We start from the raw sequence: 20,638 nt of genomic DNA, 5'->3' as shown, positions 1-20,638 counted from the left end.
AAAGATGCCTTATAAATTTACGGTAGAATAATTTGCATACAATAAATAATTTGAATGAAATCAGCCTTGTATAAAGATTTTGCATGGGACCATTTGTGTGAGAAACTTTGTTTCTGCTGAGCACTGCGAAATATATTGAGCCTACTTACTGCATACACAGCACATATACACTATATTGTTAAAAGTATTGGGACACCTTCCATTACACGCACATGAACTTTAATGACATCCCAGTCTTAGTCCATAGGGTTCAATATTGAGTTGGCCCACCCTTTGCAGCTATAACAGCTTCAACTCTTCTGGGAAGGCTGTCCACAAGGTTTAGGAGTGTGTCTATGGGAATGTTTGACCATTCTTCCAGAAGCGCATTTGTGTTGCAATGAGTTGTTTGATAGACTTCTGGCAGTGGTGGGTACTGCTGGCAAAGTACAATGTCCTGGTGAGGGATTTCTTCATCTACGTCTCTTGTATGGAGAAAATAATCCCTTTGGTTATTCTTCATCCAGCCCTCTGGCTGACCAAAAAATGGCCATCTTAGGGCAGCTTTATTACCCCAGTGGGAGCACAGATGGCAAAAGCTCTGACCCCTCACCACTCTATCCAAAACAAAATATGTTTTTAGCTTTAACCAGACAAAATAAATGATCATTTTATAACTAAATGATACTATTTTAGAGCATATAATGAGAACACAGGAGATTTCAACAAACACAAAGGGGACACTTTACCAATGACCACCAATGTAAGGGGGCAATTCACTGACCACCAATGTAAGGGAGCAATTCACTGACCACAAACGTAAGGGAGCAATTCACTGACCACCAATGTAAGGGGGCAATTCACTGACCACCAATGTAAGGGAGCAATTCACTGACCACCAACGTAAGGGAGCAATTCCCTGACCACCAACGTAAGGGAGCAATTCACTGACCACCAATGTAAGGGAGCAATTCACTGACCACCAACGTAAGGGAGCAATTCACTGACCACCAACGTAAGGGAGCAATTCACTGACCACCAACGTAAGGGAGCAATTTACTGACCACCAATGTAGGGGGGCAATTCACTGACCACCAACATAAGGGAGCAATTCACTGACCACCAACGTAAGGGAGCAATTTACTGACCACCAATGCAAGGGGGCAATTTACTGACCACCAATGTAGGGGGGCAATTCACTGACCACCAACGTAAAGGAGCAATTAATTGACCACCAATGTAGGGAAGCATTTCACTGACCACCAATGTAGAGAGCATTTCACTGGCCACTAATGAAAAGGAGCATTTCACTGACCACCAATGAAAGGGAGAATTTCACTGACCACCAATGTAGGGAAGCATTTCACTGACCACCAATGTAGAGAGCATTTCACTGGCCACTAATGAAAAGGAGCATTTCACTGACCACCAATGAAAGGGAGAATTTCACTGACCACCAATGTAGGGAAGCATTTCACTGACCACCAGCCTAAAGGAGAAATTAACTGACCAACAATGTAGAGGAGCATTTCACTGACCACCATTATAAGGGAGCGATTCACTGACCACCAATGTGGGGAAGCATTTCACTGACCACCAGTGTAGAGGAGCATTTCACTGACCACTAATGTCGGGAAGCACTAATGTAGGGAGCACCAACTTATAGGAGAATTTCACTGACAATTCGTTTAGGGAAGCATTTCACTGACCACCAATGTGGGGAACGGGAGTATTTAACTTACCACCAATGTAAAGGAACATTTAACTGACCACCAATGTAAAGAAGTATTTCACTGACCACCAAGAGGATCTTCCTCCCACAAATGTAAGAGAGCATTTTACCAATAAAAAAACAATGTAAGGGAGCATTTCACTGACCATCAATATAGGAAAGTGTTTCACAGACCACCAATGTAATGGAACATTTCATTGACTACCAATGTAAGCAGCATTTCACTGACCACAAGTGAATGGAAAATTTTCACTAATCACCAATGTAAGAAGCATTTCACTGACCACCAGTGAAAGGGAGAATTTCTCTGACCACCAATGTAAAGGAGCATTTCACTGACCACCAATGTAAAGAGCATTTCAATGACCACCAGTGTAGGGGAGAATTTCACTGACCACCAATGTGAAGAAATATTTCACTGACCATCAATGTAAAGAGCATTTCAATGACCCCCCCCCCCCCAAGTGTAAGGGAGAATTTCACCGACCACCAATGTAAAGAAGTATGTCACTGACCACCAATGTAAAGATGTATTTCCCTGACCACCAATGTAAAGATGTATTTCACTGACCACCAATGTAGTGAAGCATTTCACTGACCACCAATGTAAGGAGCATTTCACTGACCCCTGGTGTAAGGGAGAATTTCGCTGACCACTAATGTAAAAACGTATTTCAGTGAACACCAATGTAAAAGAACATTTCACTGACCACCAATGTAAGGAGCATTTCACTGACCACCAATGTAAGGGAGAATTTCACTGACCACCAATGTAAGGGAGAATTTCACTGACCACCAATGTAAGGGAGAATTTCACTGACCACCAATGTAAAGAAGTATTTCACTAAATACCAATGTAGTAGAGCATTTCACTGACCACCAACATAGAAGTACCTTTCCATGGATCATTAAAGTAAGTGCGCATTTCTCCACTGACCACCATGTGTGTATAGATTACAATTTTCACTGTCTGCATTTCTTTTCCGGCTATTATTTGTTTTATGTAGTATTATTAAATATTATTATTATTATTATTATTATTATTAATAAAAAGATGTTGTTGTTTATAGCAGCCCCTGGTGTCAAGTACGCCAAGTACCCTTATCTCTTTATTCTTTTATCTCTTCTTTAAAATGTGAACAACTTTCCGCACTATTCCCGTGTATAAACCACCTATTTCTCAACTCTATATACAATAGGAAGGAAGCAGCTAGCACCACTATACATCCAAACCTTTACAAAATGCAATAAATATATACAGTCATACGCCAAGTACCCTTCATTCTTTATTCTTTTATCTCTTCTTTTTTGCAGCTCACTGTCCACACAAATGTACCATGAGCTGTAGATATAGTAATTGTTAGCAGGGGTTCCCTGAGAGCCGCAAAGTATTTAAGGGGTTCCTCTGAGTTAGAAAGGTTGATGTAAAGTAAGAGAAGAGAAGGTTGTGTGTGAGTGAGCAGGGGGAGGACGCTAAGCAGATACAGACTTGTGTTAGACAAGGGTTGAGGAAAGATAGTTTGATATATGAGGACAGGCAAAGCTGGGCAGGCTTTTCATATGTAAGCAGCATAGAGGATGGGGAAGGGCAGAGCTGAGCTGGATCCCTACAGGAGGAGGTCTCAGTCTTATCTGCTGCCTGGAGCAGGCACAGGGCTGGGGTCACCCTCTCTCCTCATCTGAAGTTTGGATTTAGCAGACAAAACTTTGCTGTGCAAGGTAGGTCCCCACTGCTTTATTGCTTGCCTTTGTCCATCTCACCAACAAAACTTTTCATGGAGTTTTCCTCCTGTTCCCCTGACAGCCTGCAGCACATTGCGATGGAATGCAAGTAAAATGTTCACCATTCCCCTTAAACCAGCATCCATCCAGTGCTCCCAGTGTGATATTCAATCCAGATGTGGAATACCTTTCATATAGTTCTAGTATAGTAGAGTGTAAGCTTTGCCTTATTTCTCCTGGACCTGCTGAACCGTCTTTTCCCAGGGTTGTAGCCACTTGTCACCTCTTGTCGGGAAAGGACTAATTGATGGATGAACATTACCTCATCCCGGGATTGGCACAATAGATAGATTAGCGGGAGAAATAGTTGGGTTTTTTTTCTGCAGATCTGTAGGGGCTGATTAATGAAAACTGGAATAAAGGGGAAAAAATTAGGCAAGTTTGGTCTTTTGTCCATGGAAGTCCTTCAGATTCTTTTGAGGAACCGGTGTGATTTTTTGTCCACGGTAGTCCTTCTGATACCTTGGGGCAACCAGTTGGGTTTCCTCTTTCCAATCAATCAAGGAATCTGGTTGCTAGAAACAACTGCTTCCTCGGCTGCAGTTAGGTAGTTAAGCATCTTTGTTCCTGATGAAAGGATAAAGTTGGTTGCTATGGGCAACGGCATCGGTTATCGTCTATTTTCATAAACTCCTTTCTCTTTTATTGGAGCAGATGTTTTTTTTTTTTTTTTTTTTACCATAATAAAGAATTTATTATAAAAAGATATGCTTAGTTACAGTAAAAAAAAAAACAAAAAAAAAAAAAAAACATTTTTTTTTTGTTCCCTTAGCCCTCATTCACACCACAGTTTCAAATAGCATGACAAGTCGTACCTAATTGTTGGCAATGGAACCGTTAAAATTGCCGCAACTTTGAAAAAGGTTCCTGCACTACTTTTTTCATTTATCTCTTGCATAGACTCCTGATAAAAAAAAGTCGCAAGCCGTAATGAAATCGGAGGTGCAAATCTGCAGCTTTGAAATCTTGCTGAAGTAGCGCGATTTCAAAACCGCACCAGTGTGAACCAGGGATTAGGGCTCAATTAGATATGCAAAGACATTTTAGCTCCCATTGATGCAAATAAAGTGATATAATAAGGCTTACATGTAGGTGCTGTACAGTCCTAAACATCTCCTATATCTAATAAACTTTTACTGTTAAGGACATATTCAATGTATGCATGCAGCTGGTGACGTCACCAACACATGCGCTCTTTAGGGATGGCATACCTGTGACGTCCCTTTAGAGCTCTGTGCCATGGCCGTGACCCCTGCGTGCATGCACGGGAGTGACTTCATCATGGCTCGGCCAATTAAACGGCCGGGGCACGAAAATCTGGAAGGAAGACCAGGTGAAGGTGGAAGCTCTGTCAGCGATGACAGCGCGCCGCTGGAAGGCTTTGTTCTAAGGTTAGCATTTCATAATGTGCTAGTATGCAATGTAAATGAGCACATAATGCCATTGTCTTGCAGGTTTTTTTTTTTTTTCTTTAAAAAGCTGCAGTTTACTACCGATTTCATGCATGCTCACACATGCGTTGAAAATAGGCGGTTGGGTCGCATTTTTAACATTTCCCGAACGCCTATCGATGCCACTCAGAATTGTTACAATAGGGAGCGGATGGAAGTGGTCACATTGCAGCGTTAGCATTGCTTTGCTGCAAAAATAACGCTGCCTGCAGAGTTTGGAAGGCATTGACACTTTACAACTGTCTTCATTCACTTCTATTGAAACGCACAACAACCACACTTTACACACACTGTAAACGCGCCTATGGCGTTCAGTGCGGTTGCAAAGCATCAAAAACGCACCTGGCGTTTGAGAAGCGTTGCCTAACACAACATGAATGCCTGTAAATCACATCCTAAATGCTCATTAATGCTATAGGTACGTTAATTTGCTTTTAGGCTGTTTTAAAATGTAACGCCTGTGTGAAAGAGCCCTAAGATGCATTAATGGCGTGTTTTCGATGCGTTTGCATCTGCACATCTGTGTTGGTTTTTGTTTGCATGGATTTTTGTATTATTATTATCTCGGCTTGTAACGCTTTCTAAACGCATCTCAAATGCGCTGTAAACACCACATGGGCATTTGTGATGTGTTTACAGTGCGTTTACATTGACATCACTGAAAGCATTTGGGGAGTGGCAAAGTCTGGCAAACGGCACATGTCGGGTCAATTTTGATGCATACTTTTGACAGGTGTTGGTGGAGCTTCAATAGTGCTCATGAAACGCCTGCTTTTGAAGCAAGCCAGGTCAAGGTTTAGTTAGAAATAGTTATGTTACAGTATCTCACAAAAGTGAGTACACCCCTCACATTTTTGTAAATATTTTATTATATCTTTTCACGTGGCAACACTGAAGAAATGACACTTTGCTGCAATGTAAAGAAGTTAGTGTACAGCTTGTATAACAGTGTAATTTGCTGTCCCCTCAAAATAACTCAACACACAGCCATTAATGTCTAAACCGCTGGCAGCAAAAGTGAGTACACCCCTAAGTGAAAATGTCCAAATTGGGCCCAAAGTGTCCATATTTTGTGTGGCCACCTTTATTTTCCAGTGCTGCCCTAACCCTTTTGGGCATCGAGTTCATCAGAGCTTCACAGGTTGCCACTGGACTCCTCTTCCACTCCTCCATGATGACATCACAGAGCTGGTGGATGTTGAAGACATGGAGCTGGTGGATGTTAGAGACCTTGCGCTCCTCCACTTTCCGTTTGGGGATGCCCCACAGATGCTCAATAGGGTTTAGGTCTGGAGACATGCTTGGCCAGTCCATCACCTTTACCCTCAGCTTCTTCAGCAAGGCAGTGGTCATCTTGGAGGTGTGTTTGGGGGTCATTATCATGTTGGAATACTGTCAAGCGCCCCAGTCTCTGAAGGGAGGGGATCATGCTCTGCTTCAGTATATCACAGTACATGTTGGCATTCATGGTTCCCTCAATGAACTGTAGCTCCCCAGTGCCGCCTCATGCAGCCCCGGACCATGACACTCCCACCACCATGCTTGACTGTAGGCAAGACACACTTGTCTTTGTATTCCTCACCTGGTTGCCGCCACACACGCTTGACACCATCTGAACCAAATAAGGTTATCTTGGTCTCATCAGACCACAGGACATTGTTCCAGTAATCCATATCCTTAGTCTACTTGTCTTCAGCAAACTGTTTGCGGGCTTTCTTGTGCATCATCTTTAGAAGAGGCTTCCTTCTGGGATGACAGCCATGCAGACCAATTTGATGCAGTGTGCAGCGTATGGTCTGAGCACTGACAGGCTGACCCCCCACCCCCCCACCCCTTCAACCTCTGCAGCAATGCTGGCATCACTCATACATCTATTTCCCAAAGACAACCTCTGGATATGACGCTGAGCACCACGTGCACTCAACTTCATTGGTTGACCATCGCGAGGCCTGTCCTGAGTGGAACCTGTCCTGTTAACTGCTTTATGGTCTTGCTGCAGCTAAGTTTCAGGCAATTTTCTTATAGCCTAGGCCATCTTTATGTAGAGCAACAATTCTTTTTTTAAGATCTTCAGAGAGTTCGTGGAATGATGTCAATCTAAAATTTGTCTCCAGTAATAAATGAATCGAACCCTAAATAAATGAAACATTTGTTCTGATACTCAGGTAGTGAACCCAATGTTGTATTCGCCCCGTGATTATGATATGGCAATTTACACTATATTGTCAAAAGTATTTGGACACCAGCCTTTACACACACATGAACTTTAACGGCATCGCAGTCTTAGTCCGTAGGGTTCAGTATTGAGTTTGCCCACCCTTTGCAGCTATAACAGCTTCAACTCTTCTGGGAAGGCTGTCCACAAGGTTTAGGAGGATTTCCGCTATTACCAGTTTTAGTATTGATGGGAAATGAATTGTAGCTGTTGCAGGTCATTGCATTGTACAGATAACGTTGTGTGTGAGTTGAATTCGTTGACTTGTCGTTAGATACGGCGTCACCCCATTCTGGAGATCAATAGACAGACAGATCTTCCATCTGACACAATAAAAAACTATGAAATGGGTGCTTTCCCCCAAATGATGATCTCCATAGTGACGGCGATGCATTCCCTCCATCTCTAGCAATATTTGTCTGTGTGGTTTGGTGACTTTTAGATCATTAGTGGTCGCTCAAACTACATCTGGAACTCCATCTTCTAGATGTGACTCATACTGTATGCTGTCATTAACCACATACAGGAAGAGATTTTTCAGTATGAATTGAGAAATCTCTCATTCTGCTATTGTATTCTGACAGCCATGACACCCGCAGCTGTCTGAATACCTGAACAGTGACTGCATCTGATTGGTGCAGTGATTCTAAAGGTTTGCAGTTTAAAACAAAAAAACAAAAAAACAATCATAGTATACTTACCTGCTCTGTGTAATGGTTTTGCACAGAGCAGCCCCTATCCTCTACTTTTTGGGTCCCCCGCCTGCAGTCCTGGCTCCACCCCCCCCCTGCTGAGTGCCCCAAATAACAAGCCTCTTACTATGGGGGAAACTCAAGCAGGCTCGCACACTTAGCGTGGCTCGCTCCCCCCCCCCCCCCCTTCCCTTACTGCCTCCTTTTTGGCTCACTCGCTGTGATTGACAGCAGCAAGAACCAATGGCTCCTGCTGCTGTGTGAGCCAATGAGGAGAGAGAGACCCGGGAGAGCCGCTGCTCTCAAGCACATCGCTGGATTGAGAAGGGGGTCAGGTAAGTATGGGGGGGGGGCTGCACCCAGAAGGTTTTTTTGATCTTCTGCCTTTAGAACCACCTTAAAGTTGTTCCTCCATGTGGGAAGTTTAATACTGGTTTAGATCGGTGAAGTCACTGTTTTCTCTGAGTCCATCCAAGTTGTATCCTGTGTCCAACCCTGATGAAGGAGGGGTGGTGTTGCCCTGAAACTCGTTGGCTTTTTTTTTTTTTTATCAATTATTAAAATGATCTAGAACTCTTTTATCTGATTTGGGTCTGGTGCCCCTTTCTGTATTTCTATGGTCTGATTGGATGCCGTCAGCATTCAGCTGATAATTTCTTATACTTCGATTTGCCAATCAATATTTTGTCAAGCTGAGGGGTGCTGACAGAGTGACTCATGGCTTGAATTCAAGCTGTGTATGGCAGCCTTTAACAGTGAAAGGTTTCATACACACATGCAGTGCTCTCTGAAGAGCGATCCATGTTTGAATTGTTCTTCAGAGAGCATTTGATGGATGGTAAGGAGGCATTGTATCGCCTCCTCACCTCCTGATTTAACACCTTGATCAGCACATGCGCTTGTGGGCTGTCATGTGTCAACTTGCGTTTCCTTTGTGCACTGATATCTGTTTTAGCATACGTTTTTAACCACTTGATGACCAGTATGTCACTGGACTTTGAGTGGTTATACTGGGATGATGCCTGCAGCTGGCAGTGCTTTGGATCTTTGTTTTTTTTCAGCCAGAGGTCGGCTTTCTTCTTTCTAATTAGATGCTTTGTATTTGGGCGCTGGATTGCTATTACAAGCAACAGGAGGGATGTCCCTCCTCACCTGCTGCCTTCCACGGCTCTCCTGGGCTCTCCAGTCTCACCGGGGAATCCGAGAGTGCAGTCAGCAGTTCGGCCGGCTGACCATAGAGCTGACCGGAGACTGGAATGGTTCCGATCATCTCTATGGTCTAAGAAACCAAAAGCAATGAGTATTTCATCAATTCCGTTTTTGCGTTCGTTAACAAAGCCTTAGTGGTTTGAAAAAAGCATCAGCTCATACAGATCTTGGCATGATCCGAAGCTTTTAAAGGCGGAGGAGAGATCTGGGGTCTAATAGACCTCAGATCACTCAGTAAAGAGTATCCGTCACTGCCTATTGCTATCACAGGGGATATTGATATTGTCTCTGATAACAATAAAAGTGCTAAAAAAAAAAAATGTGAAGGGACAGTGTAAAAATAAAAAAATAAATAAAGTGCCACCGTCCCCTGTGTACAAGATGAACGCACCCATCGGTTCCGCATGCACGTAAACAGCGATTGCACATCACATGTGAGGTATTGCAGCGAAAGTCAAACCGAGGGCAGCAATTCTAGCACCAGACCTCCCGTGTTAAACTAAAGTGGAAACCTGTAAAAGCTTTTAGAGCATCACCTATAAATAATAATAAAATGTGTGTAGTTTGTAGCCATTGCACAGGCATGCGCAATTTTAAAGCGTAACATGGTTTATTTTTTTACCAAACAACTGGGTATTATATTGTATTTTTGTGCATTAAAATTGTTTTTTTTTTAAAAACTGCTTTAAAAAAATATATATACTGTTAATGATTTTCTAGCAAACAATACAGATTTTTACATGTGATCAAAAAGTGTCAGAAAAAGCCAGGTCTTCAAGTGGTTAATGCATTAAATTGAAATGTAATTAAGTTACATTTTAAATTTAGAATTTGGAGTGGATGGAGTTAATAGCCATTAACCAAGGCTTGTTAACGCAGGTTGCCAATGCATCAAAATGCATGTTACAGTATATGCCTTCTGATGTGCTGCCAGCAGTTTCTATAGGCCTCCTAATGCACTAAACTAGAGACACGTCAGCAGGGCCGCTGATAGCGGGGGACCACCGGTCCTCTTGTCGTGGGCCCGTGCACACAGGGGGGCCCACACAGGGAGGGGGATTAGTGATGAACGACATTAACAGAACTCTTCCTCCAGCAGCTGAAAGCTGAGAAAGAGACAGTTGTCCCTCATTAATCCCCCTCCCAGCCCTGGCTCTAATGTTAGCTCTGCTCCTGAGTTTGTTATCTCTATAACTTTGTTTCTCCCCTCCATCCAGGGTTGCCAACCGTCAGTAATTTTACTGACAGTTTGTAAAAATCATCGACTTTTACAAATGTCCGTAAATATCGAGGGCTGTTAATTAGACATGCTGTGTTGACTTTTGTAAGTGTAAACCAGGCAAATTACTTATTATGTGTATTGTTAGTGTCCATTCACACTAGCGTGACTTGTCAGACGACTTGGTCGCCTGACAAGTCGCGGTCGGTCGCTCGCCATTGAATAGTACAGGACCCGTTCTAATAGGAGCGACACAAGTCGCTCCGACTTAGAAAAAGGGTCCTGTACTACTTTGGGGCGACCTGGAGGTGACTTGCATTGACTTCAATTATATGCTGTGCACTGCGACTTCACAGGTCGCCCCAGCAAGTCGCGTCGCGCCAGTCTGAATGGGCGCTTAGTGTTTCCATATCATGTTTATACTGTTTATCGTTTTTAGAGGAGTTCTATCGTTTTTCAGGTTGTCAGTAAATTTCCCATGTTTTGCCAGTAAAAAATGCCACGGGAGGTTGGCAACCCTGCCTCCATCTCTCTGATCCAGAGCTCCAACTTCCCAGCCTGTATATTTTTTTCATCCCATCTTCATTTTTATTAGTTATTAGTCTTATGTGAGTTATGTTGTATTTGTTTCTGCTATTAATGATTGTATTGTATTTTTAGCCAAATGTAGCTTTAAATTTTTCTTGGAGGGGGGGCTGTCAGGTAGTCTGTACGGGGCCCCACAATTTCTATCAGCAGCCCTGCATGTCAGAGTTTGCACAACTGTAGCGTGCGGAGATGGGAGCAGGCGCTATTTTTATAATGGGGAAGTTGGGCACGTGCATTAAACCGCAATCTAGTTTTAGAGTTCTTTAAATATACAATTACTGTTTACCTAAATGATCATAAGTAAGTAAACAATTGAAATGCAATCATTTTATGCCCATTCAGAATGTGACCCAATCGTTAAATTGTGATTTATTTTACCGCAAGTTTGCTAATTATGAAAAGCAAAGCTGCCTACAATGTGATTACACAATCTACAACGTTTTGTAGAAATATAAAAAAAAAAAAAAGAATCCTACAAGCAAAATATAAGGATTGAAATAAAAAATAAATCAGGGGAAAATGTTTAGAAAATCAGAAAAATAAAAAATCTGTTATATCCAATCATTATTTTCCCCAAATGTGACCATTTTTATTAATATACGGATCTGATTTAAGTCTATGGCTAAGTTCACATGTAGGCATTTTTGGGAGTTTTTCTGCTCTAGGATCAGCTCAAAAAACGCCCAACAAGACAAATCCTATTCATTTCAATGGCCCCTGTTCACATCTGAGCGTTTTGACGTTTTAAGCAAAACGCCCAAGGCTCAAAAAAGTACATGAGCTTCTTTTTGGGCAGATTACAGGCGTTTTTATTTTTTTCCATTGGTCACTTGTCAACCTAAAAACGCCTGCACAAAAATGCCTGTAAAACGCCTGGAAAAAACGCCCATAAAAACGCCTGAAAAAACGCCTGTAAATAGCAACGCCAAGATGTGAACATAGCCTATATGTTTAGACTTCAGTACAATTTAATCTAAAAGTAATAGACGTACAATCAGATTGTACTTTAACATGTTTAACAATATGTAACCCCAACTTGTCATATTCCTGATATGTGTCTGTTATATCATGTATATGTATGAGAAAGTATCCTGTTCTCTTCGTATCGCTTCCTTTGAGTGAAATCCCTGGTGTTCCTGCCAATCCCTCTGCTTTCCTAATACAAACTGACCACACTAGGCATGTGAGCACAGCATGGTCAGTTTTCTAGCTGTACTCAAAATGATCAGACTTATGCTGATCCCCCTCCCCACACAGCCATTCACTAGGAAGATTAGTAGATTAGTGCACTGCTGTTCCTCCTCCCCTAGCTCATATGCAGCTGAAAACAGAGGGTATGTGCTCTGTTTTAAAAAGGGAAAAATTATATTTGTATTTATATATGATGATATACTGTATATATTTTTATATACAAATGTTTTGTCTTTTATTTCTATTTTAGGCCCTGTCCCATCTGAGCGTATTTCAGCTCATAAAACGCCTATCTCTGAAGTCTCAAAATGCCCAACAAGCAAAATTTCATTCATTTCAATGTCCCTGTTCATATATGAGCATTTTGTCGCCTGAAGCAAAACGCCTGAAGCTCAAAAAAGTACATGAGCTTCTTTTTTGGCAGATTACAAGCGTTTTTGTTAGATGTCAATGAATGATTGACGCGGTTTTGATGCGATTTTGACTGGGCTTGAAGCAAAGCCTATGTCTTCAGACCTCAAAAACGCATTAAAATCGGGCCAAAGTAATGCAGGGTCTACTTTGAAGTTGGTGCGACTTCAAGTCGCACAGATATGAACGGTACTCATTGGAAATAATGGAGAACGTCTTGTCACACGATTTTGCAGTCCCAAATCGCAGGACAAGTCGCACAAGTGTGAAAGGGGCCTAAAACAAATTCTATAGTGATCACCACTTCTGATGCGACACATTCACCTTAAAGTAAACCTGTGCTGTGCCCAACTACAACTAGAGCGAACTATAGGGAAAATCATAGGAAACTTTCAGGACACAAGGCTCTTTCATCTCACTGATTCAAGGGCAGCCCGACGAAAGGAATTGAAAGAGTCTTGAAAGAGTATTTCTTTATTTAGAACTTTGTTAGAAACAGTCATATAAACATTACAAACAAAAAAATACGGTACGTAAACAAAAAAAGAATGAAATGAGAAATTAGAATTGAATTAAAATGAAACATAAGATTAATATAAAACAAATGAAAATAAAAGTAAAAATAAAATAACAATAATTAAAATAAAACAAATTAATTTAATAACTAAATAAAAAAAACTAAATTAATTTTTACATTAAAACAAAAGTAAAAATAATTAAAATATAATACAAAAATCAATCAACAAAAAGTAAAGTACTGTCATTTGATGCAGAGGAAATTATAAGAACAACTAGACGAATACAAACACAAAAACAACATAAATAACTCCATGCAGAGCCCGTTTATTCACTTGTGGTTGAAAAAGCAAGTATTTACATTTAAAAATAATATTCTAAAGCCCCGTACACACGATCAGATTATCGAACGATCTTTCATCTGATTTTTGTGGCATGCTAAGTCTCATATGGAAAGTGAAGAGGTTACTTTCATATGAAAATTCTCGTACGACAGAATTCAACTTCAGAAGTGATGTCATGTGCTGGATTTCTTTGTATGTGTTCTTTAGTTTCTGAACATGCCTAGTCTTGCTCTTAAGATTTTTTTCGGACGAAAACTGTACTAATGAGACGAAAATCGGACGTTGTGTTGACGTATGAAAAAAATTTTATAGCCTGCACATTCAGATTTTGTCCTACGAAAATTTGTAAGCACTATACTAACGATCTGAAAATCGGCAGATCGTTCTTCAGACGAAATTATACTTGCGATTTTCGTATCGTGTGTACTGAATGCTGAGCTGCGCATGCGCAACCAATAGGGTCTCTTCTGTTATTAAAGCCCTACCTGTTAGCTAATTGTAATTTTTTGGGTTCAATTCCACTTTAACTGGAAAACTGGCCCCTGTAGCAGCTTATAATAAGCTTTCCTTCACTCCTCCACTGCAAAGTTTGTACCTTACTCCTCATCCCAGTGACAGTTTATTAGTTAAGGAATGCATTAATGCCATTTTAATTTTAGGATTTACATACACCTTGAAGTCAGCAGTAGCAACCTTTGTGTCTCCTAAACAACAGGTTTCCTTTGAGGTATGAACTGGTGACCCTCCTTCTCTCAGCCAAAATTGTAATGCTATGTAAAGCTTGAGAGCCGGTTTACACATATACCATGACAGACATTGCATGTGATTCGGAGCGCACTGCTCTGTAAATCACATGCGATGTCTGTGCAATGTGAATTCAGCCATACAGATTGTATGGTTGAATTTGCATTGCATTTGGACACAACTCGCACAGGACCCTTTTTTGGGTCCGCACCAGAATCGGATCGCAAGGATGTTCACACCCTATGTGATCCGAACTGGCAGTTCGCACTGATCTGGGGGTGTCGTTAACTTTGTATGGGCACCCCCAGCAATTTGCATATGGCAGTGTGTGAGTTGAGTGCGATGCGGAAACCCGCAGTGGATTCGCAGGGTTCCCGCATCGCATATGTGTGAACCGGGACTTAGTCCCAGGGCGATTTGACATGCAATTTGAAAAATCAAAGCCTATTGCCTGCAACGGCACTGTCTGAATCGGTGCGATGCCGACTTTGCAGCGCGCACCAATTTCCAAAAGTAGCTCCTGCACTACTTTTGGTGACTTTGGGGGGCAATTTCAATAGACATCTGTGCATGAACCCGCACACATGTCTTTCAAATTGCTCCCGAACTCGCAATGAAATAAGATTTGAAATTGTCAGGTTCAGCTGAACTCGCACGATTTCAAACCTGCCTCCAATGTGAACGAGGGCTAAAACCCGGAAGCTGATTGGTTAACCACTTTACGACTGAGTGCTCACTGTGCTGCTATTGTGGCTCAGTGGCAGCCCTGGGTCCAGCGACGTAGACCTACGTCGCTGGACTCCTAGCTGCCTCGGCGGTGCGCGCGCGAGCCGCCGGAGGCTCGCTACCGCTGTGTTTAGACAGGGAGTCGGGCCGGAGGGGGAGAGGCGGCGATCACCGCCTCTCTTCCCCAATCGTCGGGGAAAGTGTGAGTGTACATAAACTTTGCCAGATTTTTTTTTTCTTTGACAGCTCTGAGCAGAGAACGGCTCTGTGCTGTTACATGAATCGTGCAAATGCCGGATTAGGATTGTGAGGGGGGTTGAATCGAGATGGCGATTTTTTAACGACTAATTGTGCAGCTCTAATGTGTTCATGGCTTCCAGTGGTAGCCAAGTAGATGTGCACACATAACGTCTTGTTAAATTGCATTTTTTTTTAATTCCATTTAACCACTTTACCACCGGAGGATTTTGCTGTCTTACGTCTGGGCCACTTTTTGCGATTCGGCACTGTGCGACTTTAACTGACAATTGCTCGGTCGTGCGACGCTGTACCCAAACTAAATTTACGTCCTTTTTTTCCCACAAACAGAGCTTTCTTTTGGTGGTATTTGATCACCTGTGCGATTTTTACTTTTTGCGCTATAAACAAAAAAAGAGCGTAAATTTTGAAAAAATAACAATATTTTTCACATTTTTTTATATGAAATTCCCCCCCAAAAAATGTAAAAATCAAAATTTTTTAAAATTTTTGGCCAATTTGTTTTCTGCTACCTATGTTTGGTAAAAAAATCGCAATAAGCGTATTTTTATTGGTTTGCGCAAAAGTTACTAACTAAGGGAAAGATTTCTGTCATTTTTGGTGTTTTTTTTTTTAACGAGTAATGGCGGCGATCTGCAATTTTTTTTGCGGGACTGCGACATTGCGGCGGACAGATCGGACCCTTGACTGACATTTTTGACACTTTTGGGGGTACCAGTGACATTACTACAGTAATCAGTGCTATAAATATGCACTGTTACTGTAAAAATGACACTGGCAGGGAAGGGGTTAATTTTTATTGGTGATCAAGGGGTTAATGTATGCCTGGTGCTTACTGACGTGTGTGGGGGGAGGGGACTATGTGACACAAGGACAGATCGCAGGTTCAGCTATGCTGAACCCAGCAATCTGACCCTGCCTGTCACTTAGGAGATCCACCCGCTTTGTTTACATAAGCGGGCGGATCTCCAGACTCGATTCCCCGACGATTGGGGAAGAGCGGCGGCGATCGCCGCCGCTCCTCCCCTGGCCCGACTCCCGCTGTGACTGAATACAGCGGGAGCGAGCCTCCGGCGGCGTGCACGCGCCGCCGAGAGAAGGGAATGTCTGGTGACGTAGGTCTACGTCGTCAGATGTTATCGAGCCACTTTGCCGCAGTAGAGCTCTAGTGAGCAGCGGCAAAGTGGTTAATTTTACGCAACATGTCCCTTTTCTAACACATTTGTGTGAATTGAAGCAATAGAACATAAGGGAAATTGCTTTGTCCATGCGTTAAGACCTTATTGTGTGAATGAGCCTTAGAAAGCAATGTTAGTTTTTTCTATTGCTGCCGGCACTCTTATTTAGATTTCCATTCATTTCCAAAGTGGGTTTCAGTTTTTATAACGGTCTGCGTTTATATTCCTTTCTGAAATGAGGAGAAATCTCCCCAGGAGGGGAACCAGAGAGCAATAAAAGTACATTAAAGGTTAAAATCCTTTCTATGTTAAAAAAAAAAAAAAAAAGATTTGGCTGGTGTTCCACTTTAAAATTCCACTTAATTAAAGTTTTCTTTAAAATGAGAGGACCTATCCTGACTTTTGGCACCAACACACCTATGGCTGTAGCTAACTTAGGCATTCACGAAAAATACGTTTAAGGGTCAAAAAAACAAAAATAAGAAGACTTTGAATTTCTAAATATAGTGAAAATCATCGGAAGCTTTTAGGGCACAAGGCCCTTTCATCTCGCTGATTAGACGGGTAGCTTGATGAAGGGGCAGCATGTCTTGAAAGCGTATTTCTTTATTTAGGGCTTTAGAAGCAGTCAAAAAAACATTACAAACAAAAAAAAAGTAAAAAAAAAAAATCAAAATAGAAATTAGAATCGAATTAACTTTAAAAATAAGATTAAAATTGCAATATATAAAATACAACAGATTATAAAAAAGTAAAAATTAGGAATAAAAATAACAATGATTAAAATAAAACAAATTTAAATAAAATTCAAATAATAATGAATAAAATAAAACATTAAAATTAAAGTAAAAATGAAAATAATTAAAATATAATGAATTAACAAAAAGAAAAGTACTGCTATTCAATGTAGAGGAAATTACAAGAACAGCGAGGCGAATACAAACACGAGACAACATAAATATCTACACGTAGAGCCCGTTTATTCACATGTGGTTGAAATAGCAAGTATTTCACCACACTTGCAAAGCATTTGCAAATACAAAAGAAAGTTTCTGTTAACAGGTCCTTGTGGTACAGCAATGCTTTTCTTTTTGAGCTGGCACAATTAATTGTGAGGGTTTCAGTTTCTTAATTATTGCATAGAGTCCATTGTTTAATAGGTTTGCTGTGAGAGAAGGGGATCAGTAAGGCATAAAGGTGCAACTTCCTCTAGCAGGAAGCAGAGCCTGCATATGTAACGTGCAAAAATGGTTGCCCCCATATACATTGATAAATACAAGCTAGACCTTGACAGAAGGCATATGGTATCTTAATACACAATGACAGTATTATGTACATTAAGCTGATCTTTTCTGTGCATTGAAGAATACAATTATAACACTGCAGTTCCTCGTTAAATGAATAAAATGGATCTGGTGACCATGGTTGGGATTATGAATACTGATCGACGGATATCCTTTTTTTATTGCCGATACCGATATGTTGGTCATCGCATATCGGTATCGGCCGATATTTTTGGACATTAACATTTTTTTTTTTTTTTTTACAGGTACTTTTGCGGAGGGATCTGGGATCCCCTCCTCTGCAATTAAAGACATTCAAGTTTGGCTGTTTTGAATACTGTAATTTTTTTGAATTTGGCGCCGAGTACCTGGAATTGATGTCATGACATCACTTCCGGGTTTTTACACGGAGACCCAATCAGAGCCGCTTTGATCGGGTCTTCTCTTCTGTGGCCGTGCAGGATGGTTGCCCGGGTCTCCCAGTGGGATGGGAGACCCGGGCGAGCCACGGAAGGCAGTAGGAGTGGTGGTACGTCCCCTCCCGCGCCATGTAATGACAGCTGAGCGGCTTCTCAGGACGCCGGTACGGGGGTGATGCCTCTAGCTGCAGGTATCACTCCGGTACAAGCACTTTTCCGAAATATCGGCAATATCGGTAACCTCAGGGGCCGAATACGATATATCGGGGAAAGTGCAGATCGGCCCTCAATATATCGGCTTTGCCGATAATCAGTCGCTCTCTAATTATGAATACCAGTAGAATGCACTGTACACTGAATGATCTCAAAGGGAATAGAGGTCTGCTGTGTTGGATATTGAATAGTTGGAATTACTTCCCCTAAGAAATAATTGCTGGTTGGACACCTCTAAAGTCAGCCATAGATGGAGCAATTTTCTTTCATGCAATCACGGGTTCCCTCTGAGCCATTGGGGTTGATTTACTAAAACTGTAGAGTGCAAAATCTGGTGCAACTCTGCATAGAAACCAATCAGATTCTGTTTTTTTTTTTTGTCAAGCCTAAAGGGTAACTGCACTTTTGTGGGGGGAAAAAATAGCAAGTAAAGAAAAAACAATATAGCGCATACAATTGCGACACAAATCATATTAAAAATGAACTTTCCTTTTCAATCTGCAGCTGTTGTAATTTTCTAAAAATGCAATACAATATGGCTACCTGGAGGTGTTCTATATACAGAATGTATACTGACCACACCCCAGAAACATCATTTCCTGCTTGTGTGATTGGCTCACCAATTTTCCCAGAAGTCTGCACTAAGATAGGTTTCTGGTATCCCCTGCAACAAAAAATGTCATTTTTGGTGAGATACTCCCAATAGGAACACGTCTAAAGGGATGCAGGCCCAGCAGCTTTCCTCATTAGAGCCCTTCAGCTGCCACAGCTGATAGATCATTATGAAACCACTCCCATTTGACCCACTCAGCACAGAGGCACAGAGGAACAAACAGGGATTCCTTCAGAATAACAAAAAGTTAGGAATCTGCAGTTACGCTTTAAGGGCCCTTTCACACAGGCTTTCCGATCAGGTTTGCCTGTCAGCTTTTCATGAAGACCTGTTAGGATGCTCCATGCACCCCTATGTATCGGTGGATGTCAGCAGTGACATCTCCTCTGACACCCGCTGCTATCCGATCCGATCCTGTCCATGAAATCAAGACAGATAGAAATCCTATTTTCCATCCGTCTGGAGGATCGGATCAGATAGGATCGGATGAAAATGGACAGGCGGTCCATTTTCATCCAATATCCCATAGAGGAGAGCAGGGATCTGACAGGTCTGTCTCTGCAAAATAAGCGGTGAGGGACCTGTCATCTGCCTGCTCAGCGGGGATCGGAGGATCAATTCCCGCTGAGCAAAACAGAGTCCGCCAGGCGTAAAGCCCTTGTGAAAGGACCCTAACTGAATAAGCTGAATTTGGAAGCTGATTGGCTATCATTAACAGCTGCATCAGATATTGCACTCAATTTTAGTAAATCAACCCCACAGTGTTCTCCCGGTGGAGGGTCGAGGGAGCTGTCCTTGCCAGGAGAACAATGATTACTGCTAGCAGCTATAATAGCAGCTAGCAATAATAGCATATAAAATCCTAAAGGGTGGTTGTACCCAAGTTGATCGATCATTATGGGTACATTTATCCTGCCCATACATGGTTCGAATCTTGACCGGTCCCTACTGAACCGGCCTAGATTCATACCAACTATGGCCAGCTTTAGGCTCTCCTGTGCTCGTTGTTGCTTTATAGTTACATGGCCCAACTGTCCCTAGAATTGCTCTGGCCTATTGGATCATTAGTAAATATTGGACTCTAGATTGTAACTGGCAGCAGACATCAGAGAATGGTTGGATGGACAGGCTCAGTTTGATGCCAACGTAGACAGCTTCCTTTAAAAACACGACCACTTGGCCAAGCATTCATGTATTTGCCTGCGAGAAGAAAGACCAACAGCTCTGGAACCTTGGTGGTGAAAACAGCATTTGGATAAAATTTTCTAATGTGTCTACAGGCACCCATAAACACCCAGATGAAAATGACCAGCTATCATCTCAGGTCTGGGGATACCATAAGGCTGCTGATATCCTCAGGTCAGCATCCTGACGCATAGTTAGTAGTTTGGTAACATTTACATTACTGAATATGGGGTGTGGAGCTCAGTAATTAGAATTTCTCCATTTCCTTGCTATAGAACCCTCAGTACAATCAGCACTATTGAAATGTAAACCAACGTACCGTATTCAATGGTAATGCATTTCTATACCCTCCAGCTACGGACATGGCCAGTGGGCTTGTGAGATTAGTGTAAACAAGAGAGGCAATGCTTTCTCTTCCAACTTGGAATGGATCAGTTATTCCAGCCATGGAACAATGAACTACAATGAAAGACAAAGTACTAGGTCATTCTCAGAAGTCACAGAAAGCCAAATCCTGCTATCTCAGATGCAGCTTTCTAGTTGGACATTTCAGGTCTCCGAAAAGCACCAGGAGCAGAGTTGTATAAAGTACTCCAAACCCATACTTGAGTAAAAGTACAAGTGCTCGATCAAAAAAGTGACTTGAGTAGAAGTGGAAGTGCTCGATCAAAAAGTGACTTGAGTAGAAGT

At 41.8% G+C, this 20,638-nt stretch overlaps 1 protein-coding gene across 1 annotated transcript in view; it reads left to right on the top strand.

The window, feature by feature from the left end:
* Positions 1–3,243: 3,243 nt before the first annotated feature.
* Positions 3,244–20,638, top strand: part of LOC309555289 (sphingosine 1-phosphate receptor 1-like) — a 63,779-nt gene continuing 46,384 nt past the window's right edge. The window contains exon 1 of the mRNA XM_082257192.1: positions 3,244–3,430. The gene's annotated coding sequence lies outside the window, so the exon portion shown is untranslated. The remainder of the gene's footprint in view (positions 3,431–20,638) is intronic.

This window comes from Pelophylax lessonae (assembly GCF_965119305.1).
Source record: "Pelophylax lessonae genome assembly, chromosome: 4".
Taxonomy (NCBI): Eukaryota; Metazoa; Chordata; class Amphibia; order Anura; family Ranidae; genus Pelophylax; species Pelophylax lessonae.
Note: the sequence above shows the minus strand (reverse complement) of the source record. Positions and strands in the feature narration are given on the sequence as shown.